Raw genomic sequence first — 13,491 nt, forward strand, 5'->3', positions numbered from 1 at the left:
GTAGGTTTTTGCGCCAACCATAATCTAGCCCATCCTATTTATAACAATTAGGTGGTTGATAAGCTGAATCGGGTCAGTTTACAACTGCGGTTGGAGCGAAAACCTACAAGAGGGTAGCTCTCCAGGAACAGGGTTGGGCAGCCCTGCACATGGACCAGACAGAATTATGACCAGCATTTTTTGGTTACACATAACTTTCACGATTAAGCCATTATATCTGCATTTTAATCCTTTATAAATTATTTTAAATACCTAATTTCAATGTAAATGATGAAATAGTCATATGAATAGTATGTAGACCCTTAACTATTTATACATGTTTAGCCTATTCATGAAAGTCATTATAAAAGTGTAAACACATTTTATTAATGGCATTGAGTAATTTAAACCAGTGACATTTCAAAATCTTTGCTGTCAGCTAAACTGCAAAATTCACATTTAAATGTGTTCTGTGAACAATCGGTGTTGACCATCAAGCCAAATAAGTTCAGCTTTTAAAAAGTCAATAAAAATATGCAAAAAGATTGTCTTTTGATGTTTCTATGAAAGTCATGATAAAACATGTTTAATATTTACACAACCTTGATGCAATACATACACATACTGCAAACTTGCCACTTGTCTCAAGAAGCTAATAATACCTATAATATTTAATATATAATCCAAAAGAAAAGTGCTCTGCATGCTTTCTGTACTAAATTTGTATATTTCCTATGACAGTAAACATTTAAGATACTGTAAAGATCAGCTGATACTTGAATAAACAGCATACATCTGTGGTCACCAAGACCTCAATATGCATCAACACCATGATAAATTGAATCCCATGTTTCACTACTGCACACCTTAAAGCTCTTCCTTAAAGGACTAGATTCGGTAACATCTGGCATAGACACATACATGCAGAAGCTATTTCAAAAAAATACAAAGTGCAAAATCGACAACTCCCACTACAATTTTAGTGCTTCAATATGGTATTTAGAAGTTCAGGTACAGTACATTCAATGCTTTAGTTATAATTGCACACAACCCCGTGAAGGATAAGGGATAAAGTCAAGAGTTCAATAAATATTTGTCATTTAGGAGTCCATTTTGTCTGAGAAGATTTTCACAAGTCCCTATTAAGCATGCAGACTCCACATGGGTATCTAGCTGCACAAAGCTCCCTTGTACACAGATGAGCCTGAAGCTATGACACAGTATAAATAGTTTAAACCTGTTTAGGTTACCCAATGCTAACCTGTAGCATTGGGTTCAATGGGTTGACATTATAACAGGGTTACAAAAGCAGTGTCCGCTACCATGAAAAAAAAAGCCATGTCGCTACCATGAAAAAAAAGCAGTGTCGCTACATCACATCACTTAAAATACTTGCCCCTATATTTCTTTCAGAACGGGTTTGCAATCCAGTCTCTTGACTACGCCAAGAGTCTTGACTCTGCTCATTGTCAACCCTCACACATTACTGCTGCCCTACAGACTTAGTTGAATTTGACATTTGGAAAATTAGCATGGCAGCATTTACGGTTGGTGCTAGTGCCACTTGTGCCACCAAAATGGGCGGCACGTAGTCTACTTTTCATTAATACTAACCAAGACGAATGAAGTGCAGAGTAAACCACATAATAAGGAAACTTTCATTCAAAAGCATGGTAAAAGAGCTCTTTCATTTGCAGACAGGACCACCACTGGTCAACTCCCCTGCTTTGCTCATGCTTTTGAAAGCAATGCTAACTGATACAACCTGTTTACACTAGCATTGCTACATGCTAGCCATTCTGGATGTTGGTAAATAACAAGCTAACAAACTTAAAAACGACAACGCCTTAGGTCAGGGTTTCCCAAACTCGGTCCTGGGGCCGCCCCTGGGTACACGCTTTGTTTTTTGCCCTAACACTACACAGCTGATTCAAATTATCAAATTATCAAAGCTCGATGGTGAGTTGGTTAATTGTATTGCTAGGGCAAAAAACTAAACTTGCATCAAGGGGAGTGGGGCCCAGGACCGAGTTTGGAAAATCCTGCCTTAGGTAAGTCGACAATGACCTAATACTTTTAAAAGCCAACTATCCCTTTAAACTTCCAATGGATGGGTATGCTGAGTATGTTCCACATTGTCCAGTATAGTAAAACAGGGAGAGCAGGCATTTGATCTATTGTATCTGTTATGAAATGACCAAGAGAGGGATGGGAATGGTTCCTTCAAGCAATCCACAGCAGATTAGATGAAAGCTTAGCCTGCCTTCGATGAGGTCACCAGACTTTGATTTAAGACACCGACCTTTGTCTCTACCCACACTCATCAAAGCATTCGTTCCAGAATCCACCACTGAGAAATATCAAGTGTTTCAATAGGGCTTCACATCTCTACATGGCACGAAGGGCAGATGTGGAAAGTACAGTACAGACACACTTAGATACACACAAATGGGGATTAAAATACTAGTGTGTGGTTCAATAACAATCTACTGGGATGACGTCCGGCGCCAAACTTACTCTGAGAGGGGGATACATGTTCAGGAGAGCTTATCATTTCCTCTCCTTCCCTCCTTTCTCCTCCTCTCTATTTCTCTATCTCCCTCTGGTTCTGGTCATGGATCTGGTTCTGGTCATGTGAGTCAGGCAGGAGGCTGGTGACATGGCCGATGCCCTTGGTCACGCCCTCCCTGAAGAGCAGCTTGGCGCCCATGCAGAGGTACTCGGGGTGTTTAATGAAGCGAAAGCAGACCACAGCCCTCTCTCCTGTGCGCAGCTCCTCCTGGTGGTGAAAGCAGGGAAGGGGACACAAAACAGTTTATGTTGACGCATAAATCAACAGGCCCTTGGGGGTGTGGTATATGGCCAGTATATCATGGCTAAGGGCTGTTCTTGGGCACGACGCAACACAGTGTCTCCTGACCCCTCCTGTCTCAGCCTCCAGTATTTATGCTGTAGTAGTTTGTGTCGGGGGGCTAGAGTCAGTTTGTTATATCTGGAGTACTTCTCCTGTCCTATCCGGTGTCCTGTGTGAATTTAAGTATGCTCTCTCTAATTCTCTCTTTCTTCCTCTCTCTCGGAGGACCATGCCTCAGGACTACCTGGCATGATGACTCCTTGCTGTCCCCAGTCCACCTGGCCGTGCTGCTGCTCCAGTTTCAACTGTTCTGCCTGTGATTATTATTATTTGACCATGCTGGTCATTTATGAACATTTGAACATCTTGGCCATGTTCTGTTATAATCTCCACCCGGCACAGCCAGAAGAGGACTGGCCACCCCACATAGTCTGGTTCCTCTCTAGGTTTCTTCCTAGGTTTAGGCCTTTCTAGGGAGTTTTTCCTAGCCACCGTGCTTCTACACCTGCATTGCTTGCTGTTTGGGGTTTTAGGCTGGGTTTCTGTATCAGCTGATGTATGAAGGGCTATATAAATATATTTGATTTGATACAGCCCTTAGCTTTGGTATATTGGCCATATACCACAAACCCCTGAGGTGCCTTACTGTTATTATGAATAGGTTACCGAGGTAATTAGAACAGTAAACAAGTAGTTTGGTCTGATATACCAGGGCTTTCAGTCAATCAGCATTCAGGACTCTAACTACCCAGTTTATAATTATTATTACTAACTTTTCCATGCAGGCACTCCACGGTAGCCGTCTGTCTTACGTTCCCCACGTGCACAGTCACTTGGAAGCCCCGACGGAATGTTTTGGCGTGGAAGAGAAGGACGATGGCCGCCTCAAACTGCCAGCAGATCGTGGGGTTCATCTTCGGGCTGACCATCACCATATTCATCACACATGCACCAATAACTACTTTGGGAGATGGGAAAGGAACAACCATTGTGGGACTGGCTTTATAACAACAGTAGAATACATTTTGACTGCATATGATTTGTGAGTTGTTTGTGCATGTACAGTTGAAGTCTGAAGTTTACATACACTTAGTTTGGAGTCATTAAAACTTGTTTTTCAACCACTCCACAAATTTCTTGTTAACAAACTATAGTTTTGGAAAGTCGGTTAGGACATCTACTTTGTGCGTGACACAAGTAATTTTTTCAACAATTGTTTACAGACAGATTATTTCACTTCTAATTCACTGTATCACAATTCCAGTGGGTCAGAAGTTTACAAATCGACTGTGCCTTTAAATAGCTTGGAAAAGTCCAGAAAATGATGTCATGGCTTTAGAAGCTTCTGATAGGCTTAAATTGACATCATTTGAGTCAATTGGAGGTGTACCTGTGGATGTATTTCAAGGCCTACCTACAAACTCAGTGCCTCTTTGCTTGACATCATGGGAAAATCTAAAGAAATCATCCAAAACCTCAAATTGGAGACCTCCACAAATCTAGTTCATCCTTGGGAGCAATTTCCAAATGCCCGAAGGTACAAACAACAGTATGCAAGTATAAACACCATGGGACCACGCAGCCGTCACACTACCGCTCAGGAAGGAGATGCGTTTTGTCTCATAGAGATGAACGTACTTTGGTGCGAAAAGTGCAAATCAACCCCAGAACAACAGCAAAGGATCTTGTGAAGATAATGGAGGAACAGATACAAAAGTATCAATATCCACAGTAAAATGAGTCCTATATCGACATAACCGGAAAGGCTGCTCAGCAAGGAATAAGTTACTGCTCCAAAACCGTCATAAAAAAGCCACACTACGGTTTGCAACTGTACATGGGGACAAAGATCGTACTTTTTGGAGAAATTTCCTCTGGTCTGATGAAACAAAAATAGAACTGTTTGGCCAAAATTACCATCGTTATATTGGGAGGAAAATGGGTGAGGCTTGCAAGCCGGAGAACACCATCCCAACAGTGAAGCACAGGGGTGGCAGCATCATGTTGTGGGGGTGCTTTGCTGCAGGAGGGACTGGTTCACTTGCATCATGAGTCAGGAAAATTATGTGAATATATTGAAGCAACATCTCAAGACATCAGTCAGGAAGTTAAAGCTTGGTCGCAAATGGGTCTTCCAAATAGACAATGACCCCAAGCATACTTCCAAAGTTGTGGCAAAATAGCTTAAGGACAACAAAATCAAGGTATTAGAGTGGCCATCACAAAGCCCTGACCTCAATCCCATACAAAATTTGTGGGCAGAACTGAAAAAGCATGGGTTAGCAAAGAGGCCTACAAACCTGACTCGGTTACACCAGCTCTGTAGGATGAATGGGCCAAAATTCACCCAATCCTATTGTGGGAAGCTTGTGGAAGGCTACCTGAAATGTTTGATCCAAGTTAAACAATTTAAAGGCAATGCTACCAAAAACTAATCGAGTGTATGTAAACTTCTGACCACTGGGAATGTGATGAAAGAAACAAAAGCTGAAATAAATCATTCTCTCTACTATATTTCTGACATTTCACATTCTTAAAATGAAGTGGTGATCCTAACTTACCTAAGACAGGGAATTTTTACTAAGATTAAATGGTGAAAAACTGAGTTTAAATGTATTATATTGTGTTATGAGTGTGCATGGACATTGTGTCAGATTGTTCAAGGACAAAAATAGGTTTTCACTGATAGCTATCAATTTTAGAATTACTTTATTTCTAGAATAGATTTATATTTCCCATGAGGCAACTTCTTGTCTGGAGTGCTTCAAAAAGAAACAAACAAAAACATAGTTGGCTACACAGACCTCCTACCAATACTTGAGGTTTCACATGTAACACACAAAACATAGGACAGATGACAGTATCATAACCATGAGCATTTTGTGCAGTCATCCTGTTTCCAATTGTGACCCTGCAATGTTCAGTCATATTAAGGGATGTGATTGGCAGAACATAGAAAATGGGGAGGAAAGTACAGTATCTTATAGATAAAGATCATGAAAATTCACATGCAGTGCAGTTGTGTTGTGGCTGAACCCTCTGACCTTGCGGAGCAGCGAGCGGTCAAAGTTGCTGAGGGCCAGTGTGACGGCTTGGCCAGCTCTCAGCACCCTGCATGCCGAGCGGTTCCTATGGATGCTGCCCACCTTCAGCCTCAGGAAACGGCCCTCGTCCGTAGGGCCAACCACCAGCCTCTCCCCCTCGCGACACACCCCACTGTCCGCGGGTCAACGGGAGGAAAAACATTATGATATGTCAAAGTGGGAACTCTCCAGGGCAAATTATTTTTAGCAGCAATTCAGGGTTACACAGTTTGCAGTACATTGACTTCTATTGTTTTTTGATTTGCTAAAAGCTTAACTGAGCAAATCCTCTGATATGATCTTTAAAAAAAAAGCTCAACAAAGTCCCTATAGATGGGATTTGTACCACAAATGCTAAAACATTAGCACTTGGAAACAGTGCCAGGGAAACTAAACTAAAGCAGGATTGCTGTCAGACCTTGTCCATAGACAGCTTACAGGGTAAGGAGACCAATATGTAATTTTGTAATTTGGGTGAACAATCCCTAGAACAGTGCTAAATAAATCCATTATCATTCCATTCATGAGTATCAATATGACATATGGCCAACTGACCTGTAGAGAGTTCCTCCCACCACTGTCCCCACATCTGGCACGGTATAGATCTCATCTACCTATATTCACAAGCAGAGGAATGAGGAGGTATATTTTGCTAGCATTGATACAGAATATTGGGCGTGAATCTGAATGTGTGAAAGTGCATGTTCACATCTCATATGTGTGCAATGCATGTGTGGGTGTATGTTTTGTTATGCGTGTGCATGAATGCATGTATGCGTTTGGATGGGTGTGGTGTGTTTGTAAAGAGTGTGTGTATGTGTGTAATATATTCTTTGTTTCTGCACAAACGTGTGTATGTGTATTATTGTGTTAGTTGTGAGTGTGCATGGACACACACAATGTGTGTGCATACGCAGGTGTAGTACCTGGAACTCAGTGAGTTGCTGCATGAGCTCCTCCTGCTCCTTGCTGTTGCTGAGAGGAGGCAGGATGTTGAAGAAGACCTTAAGCAGGGCCAGACTCTCTCCAGACACGCTGGACAGGGTGAAGATGGGTGTGATGCTACGGCACAAAGAGACAACGTGAGGGACACACCAGGGTTGAACACTCAAGCACAGACTATACACATAGCGAAAGTGGGCATGAGGTGACTTTTACAACCAGAATTTAACCTATGCATAACGTCAAAAAAGTTGTCATAATTATGTAATTTTGTGTAAAGAAATTGGCTTGGGTGATCGTAACGTCATTCTCTGGATGTCAACTGGTTTTCTGGTTGAGGAGACATCCGATACATCAAATCATAAAGATGTCATATTTTGGATGTTATCTGGTCAGATAACCAAATAACAACCAGATAGACCTATTTTTATGGTTGCTCAAAAGAAGTCTAAAAAACTTCTCACCTGGTTATCTGACTTCCATAAAATTACTTTACACCTGGGAAATTGAGTTATTATGATGTTCCATGCCAAATAATGCCCACTAAGTTAGTTAGTCCCTTGATATTTAAATGAGACTTAGGTCAAATAACCAGGGCTGGGAATTGACAGGGACCTCACGATACAATACTATCATGATACTTTGGTGCTGATACGATATGTTTTAAAATTCTCACAATTCTACATGTATTGCGATTCGATACAGCAATTTTATTGTGATTCGATGTTCCAAACATATTGCTCACCGTATATCTGCTGCAGAGGGACAAGAGAGAGCCATGAGAAAACAAGTTTTGATCAGTCATGGAAATAAAAGTGTTGAAAACAAATTGGCTCCCTATTTAAAAAGATGGAGAACAAGCTATGAAGGAAACATACTGGAGTTTTGGTGCAGCTATCGCAAAAATAATATTGCGATATTGTCAAAACGATACAATATATCGTCAAAAATATGTAACTGTATTGATTTTTTCCCCCACCAATACAAACAACGTTGCCGCTTGCTAAGTCAATTCCTTTCTAGTCACCCTGGACTAAGGCCTATGTGGTGTATATTGGGTTGTGAATCTCAATTCCAGTTTCCTTCTAGGTCTTTTCTCCTTTTCAGCAGATACCTGGAGGACTGAGCGAACTGCTGGGCGGCTGTTACGGCGTCGTCTGGGCTGACCACCACCATCGGCACTTTGTTACAGCCGGGCAGCTTGAGGACATACTCCAGCTGGCGTACTGTGCGCTCCACTGTTCCTTTGGCACACAAGTCCACTTGCTGACCACGATAAAGATGGGCACCTTTAGTGCCATGGCCAGGCCTAGGTGCTCGCGGGTGGTGCCAGCTAAGAGGGAGAAAATATTATCTGGTTGGGTCAGTGGTAGGGTCATAAAACTCCCAGTAATTTACCAAAGTTACCAGACTTCAGAAATGTTGGTAATTTACTGATTATTTTGGAAATCTAAGGAAACTTTGGTAATTTATACTTGAGTAAAAATGGTGTCCATGAATTTCTTGTAAATAGACCATGTGGTTCAGGAGAAGATTAATGGAAAAACATCTAATCAACAATGACCTCATTTGCAATTAACGCCCACTTTGTAACCCTAGTCAGTGGTCACATAAGTAGTTAAACGCACATCACTTTTCATAGCTTGCTGGGCCAAACAAATCTTGTAGAAGTTAACAAGGCCCGCACAATCTACACTGTTATTATAGCTATATGATCTGGCTTACCTATGCCTGTGTTAGCGCTGACCACCAGCATGGCGAAGTCTGGGCAGTAGCTGGTGAGGCCAAAAATTGTGGTTTTCAGGTACTTGTGGTGGCCGGCCAGGTCAATGAAGGTGATCATCTTAGAAGAGCTCTCGCAAATCTCCTCGGCTGTACGGGAGTCACTGTAGTTCACCACCTTCAAAAGCCACATGAGAGGAAGTTCAATTAACTTGTGTGTTGTTACAATGTTTTTATGGGTTAGGCCAGGCAAAGTTGAATTACTCTGCCTCACTTTTCTCCACACCAAAAAAAATAAAAAAATTCAGATGTGTTATTCTTTGTCGAATATATGCGGCTATTTGTTTATAATGCACTGTCCGCTCTCCCTTGAGGCTTTCATAAATTGATGCCCAACAGACCAAACAGCCTCAAATCACGCGCTCGGGTCATGTTCGAGCCTCGGATTGGACAGTGAAACACACATGCTCACACCTGCAGGCGACGTGCAGATGTTTCATTTCTGGCCAGAGATCAGGGCATTCATCAGCAAAGACGCAGTGCAAGTATTTTGGACAACCAAATTTAAGTCAAAATGATTGATGAAATCAAAGTTTGTCAGCTGTATGGTGATTTGAAATTCATAACTACTGGTATTACCAGTAGCAGTAGGCCTACCGATAACACCACAACGGAATGCGTTTGAAGTGATGACCCGCCGCCAAGAACAACTAGCATGTCCAGCAAAGTACATCGCCAGTGGCATGCACATACTTCGTGCAGATCAGCAGGTGGGGGCTTTTTGTGGCAGCCAGATGAGACAATCGAAGGAGGATGCGGTGAGCAAAGTTACTGGGCTCGAATTTAGTCGCTCTTGCTCTATATAGATTGATGCTTCTAATTGTGCATGTTATAAACCAATTTTTTCTTTTTTGATGATTAAAGCTGGATGGCTGGATATATGTATTTTTTTCCCAATGCTACATTCATTTGGCAGACCTAACTTGATTGACCCTCCTCTATGAGAGGCCTAATCATATTTGTATGACTATTCTGTTAATGCCAAGGCTATAGAGATGCATTCAGGTAATGAACTCATTATTATGCATCAACATTTTAATTTGATTACAATGATTTACTGTCAATCATTCTTGAATTTGTTAGGCTATATAATTAAGTAGATTAAAACATTCATACATTACTTTTAAATATAATTTTTTGAATATGATAGAATATTGCATTCCATTATTCATCCTATGTGAATAATGTTCATTAATGTTAATATGTGTAATAATAATAATAATAATCTGAAAATCAGTGTCATGACTCCCGCCGAAGTTGGCTCCCCCGCCTGTTCGGGCGGTGCTCGGCGGTCGTCGTCACCGGCCTACTAGCCGCCACCGATCCCTTTTCCCTTAGTTTTGTCTTATGAGTTGCACCTGTTTCCGATTTGTGTTTCTTGATTTGTTTCCCTAATTTAAGATTGTGGAACCCGCCCTTTGTTATGCAGGATTATTTTTGTGTTTACGTTTGTGTTGTTGCGCTCCGGACCGTGTTTACCCTGTGTTTGGGTTGGTCAGCGTTTGTGCCCTGTGTTTTGGGCATTACCATTTTTGGTGCCGGAATAAAGTGCATTTTTCCCCTGGAACTCTCTGCACCTGATTCCTACCTACACAACAAGTCAGCCGTGACAATCAGTCTGAAATTGAATATTTCGCCTATTGTCCATGTCCATTTGGCCTAGGACAATGTGGTAAAGTACTGTTATTCCTTATCCACCTAATGATATATTTATATATATTTTTTTAATAAAAAAATGTATCTCGCTCACCTCACTTTTCTGGGGGGAAAATCCGTTAAACAGTGAATCAATTTTGTCTGAACTTAGTAACAAATGGAAGATGTTCAAAACATTTGTGTGCTGTTACACAGTTTATTGTGTTATTACTTTTTTGTTATATCAGTGTAGTTTTTGAGGAATACATTTTTTTTAACGTCCTTGCTCTAAGGAGGGGAAACTCATGCATGTTTATCCTTCCTTCTGTATCTTGTCACCTATAAGACGCAGTTACCCACCTCCCCTTTGCTATTGAAGCCCAAAATCTCAAAGCTGATGCTTGATGTCCTGCCCGTTTGGATCTCATGAAGGTGTCTGAAGAGGTCGAGGCGTGCCCGGCCTCGCCCGTTGTCCAGCTCACCTTGAGTCAGCACGCCCAACAGCGTGGACTTCCCTGAGTCCACATTTCCCAGTACCGCCACACACAGGTCCAAGAACTGCTCTCATACACACACAAGAGACACAGCAGTGAAATTACAGCAGATCGGCGTGGCAGAAATCCTTCATTGTATGTACAGCTTACCATTGACCATTCATATAATTGAGTGCAAAACAAGTCACTCTTCTTTCACATTTTAATGCTTAATTGATAGACAGAAAATAAAGAATGGGAGATAGGTGAGAAGGAGACAGTGAGAAGTGGTTTGAACCACAGACTCTGGGGAGCGTCGCATATGTGCAAGGAGCCAGGAGTGTTCGAACTGTCCCTTAAATAAGACAAGGTGCTGTTTATCCCACCTGTTGGTCGTCTGGAACTTTTCGGACAAGAACCTCCTTTTCCGGCAGTTTCTGTCTGAGTCGTAATCCACCTCTCTTACCCTGATGAGGCAGAGATATCACATTTATCACCTGTTAAATACAGTAACAATGGCAAACTGTCAAATTAGACATTTATAAACTAGTTTCTTCAAGAATCAATGGGTATAATTGAAATGACCATTAGGCAGAAGAAAATACCCCAGATTGTGCCTTTGGTGACATTTGCATATGAGGTAGTGACATACTTCTCTGCCATCCTCCGTAGGGTCTTCAGCGAGGCTCTCATGTCTCCCTCTGACAGTCCGACAAGCAGACCATTGTCTTCCACCCCAATTTGATACACTGCCTCGCCCCGTCCCTCTTGAAGACGCCATTTTAGCTGGGTGGCCAGGTGTTCAAATCGGTATTGTGTGGGGTTCACCAACTTCAGCTACAGTGAAGTTAGAGCACGGGACAGCACTTCACCACCAAGAAGTGTCCAACAAGTGAACCACGTGTTTGAGAGTGTGCATGCATATACATGGATGTGTTTTGACTTTTGATTACTAGCTACAGGTGAAAGGGAAGATGGCATGCAAAAATAAAGAAATGTATACTAGTACCTTATATTCAATGTTTCCTTCTTCAGCCTGAGAGAAAAAGAGGGAAGGACATGTTTTGAAAAGGTGTGTCTATACTGTATTTTGGATTTTGACAGACAAGCACACACCCCTGTTGACTAATGTACTTCTGAATAAAAACTACCCACACCACAGCAAGCTATCACTACAGTATTTTACATCTATGCACCACCAGGGAAGCAATTTATCTTGCAACAACATGGAGCTGTCAAGCTTCTCTCTTGCAGCTAGTCGATACAAGATTGTTATGTGAGAACGCCAGCTGTTGTTGTTGTCAACAAACAAACAAATGCCCATTCCCTGCTTATAACGTCATGTATGGCGAAAAAGTTTTCTTACAATGGAAAAAGCTCAGACGACAGCATCTGCCAGAAGCTAGCTAAAATAATGTCCGAATTTGTAAAAATAATATCGCTAGCTAGCCAACTAACATGAACTTGATAGCAAGCTGCAGCTAGCTACAGTAGCTAACGTTAGTCAAGTTACCTCCGGTGGTAAATATGGTGGTGTTTTGTTGGTCTTCGTCTTTTTACTCCTCCGTCTCTTTCTTCTTTTCCCCTTTTTTAAACGCGTTTTTTTGGACGTCATCCTTCTCCCGTTACCTGAACTGGGTCCTTGCAAATTTGATCTAACGTTAGGCCTAATTTGATCTAACGTTAGCGGTTGTACCAACACCGGTCCCGCCTGATATTTGCGCATCCATCACGAGAATGAAATAGCTAACGCTAACCCACGCTGTAAGAATATAACGGACTTAAAGTTTTACGCCTGAAAATTAATAAATACACATACATACGGGCTCAGTGTGGGTAGCTAACGCAATCGGTCCAACTGAGGCTGGCCTTCTCTACATCACTTGCCTTCTGCTAGCTAGCTAGCCCATGATCAGGGCTCCCCAACTGGCCCGGGTCCCGATTTATATTATTTATATTATATTACCATTTTTTATATTAATGAATTTAAATGTTTTTCATTGTTGGACATACAATACTAAAAACACCAGTAAATCAGCTCCAATTGATTTAATTTGCCAGCAGCATACCACCCTGCATCCCACTGCTGGCTTGCAGTGGGATGCTAAGCAGGGTTGGTCCTGGTCAGTGATTGGAGACACTGCCCTGTGTAGGGTGCTGGCTTGCTTCTGAAGCTAAGCAGGGTTGGTCCTGGTCAGTGATTGGAGACACTGCCCTGTGTAGGGTGCTGGCTTGCTTCTGAAGCTAAGCAGGGTTGGTCCTGGTCAGTGATTGGAGACACTGCCCTGTGTAGGGTGCTGGCTTGCTTCTGAAGCTAAGCAGGGTTGGTCCTGGTCAGTGATTGGAGACACTGCCCTGTGTAGGGTGCTGGCTTGCTTCTGAAGCTAAGCAGGGTTGGTCCTGGTCAGTGATTGGGAACACTGCCCTGTGTAGGGTGCCGTCTTTCAGATGGAACGTTAAACTGGTGTCCTGACACTGAGGTCATTAAAGATGCCTTGGCACTTGTTCCCAAATTACCACACATAATAGAGAGCCTTGATCACAAGCAAGGTTTGAAATGATTATTTTTTTGTCAAATATTATATCTGTTGGGGCTTTTTTGCGGTCAATTTACAGTCTACAAATGATTTTAAATTATGTTTTGGCCACCGATCATCAACAATAATTCGTCCGGAATCTCGCTGATGATCCCTGCGTACCGTAAAAAGAGGATGACGCTCCTGTCTGGAGCGAGCCTCCACCA

General features: G+C 42.0%; 1 pseudogene; it reads right to left on the minus strand.

Moving 5' to 3' along the window:
• Positions 1 to 5: 5 nt before the first annotated feature.
• LOC112230410 lies at positions 6 to 12,879 on the minus strand (annotated as a pseudogene).
• Between the last annotated feature and the right edge of the window lie 612 nt (positions 12,880 to 13,491).

Source organism: Oncorhynchus tshawytscha, linkage group LG32, assembly GCF_018296145.1.
Source record: "Oncorhynchus tshawytscha isolate Ot180627B linkage group LG32, Otsh_v2.0, whole genome shotgun sequence".
Taxonomy (NCBI): Eukaryota; Metazoa; Chordata; class Actinopteri; order Salmoniformes; family Salmonidae; genus Oncorhynchus; species Oncorhynchus tshawytscha.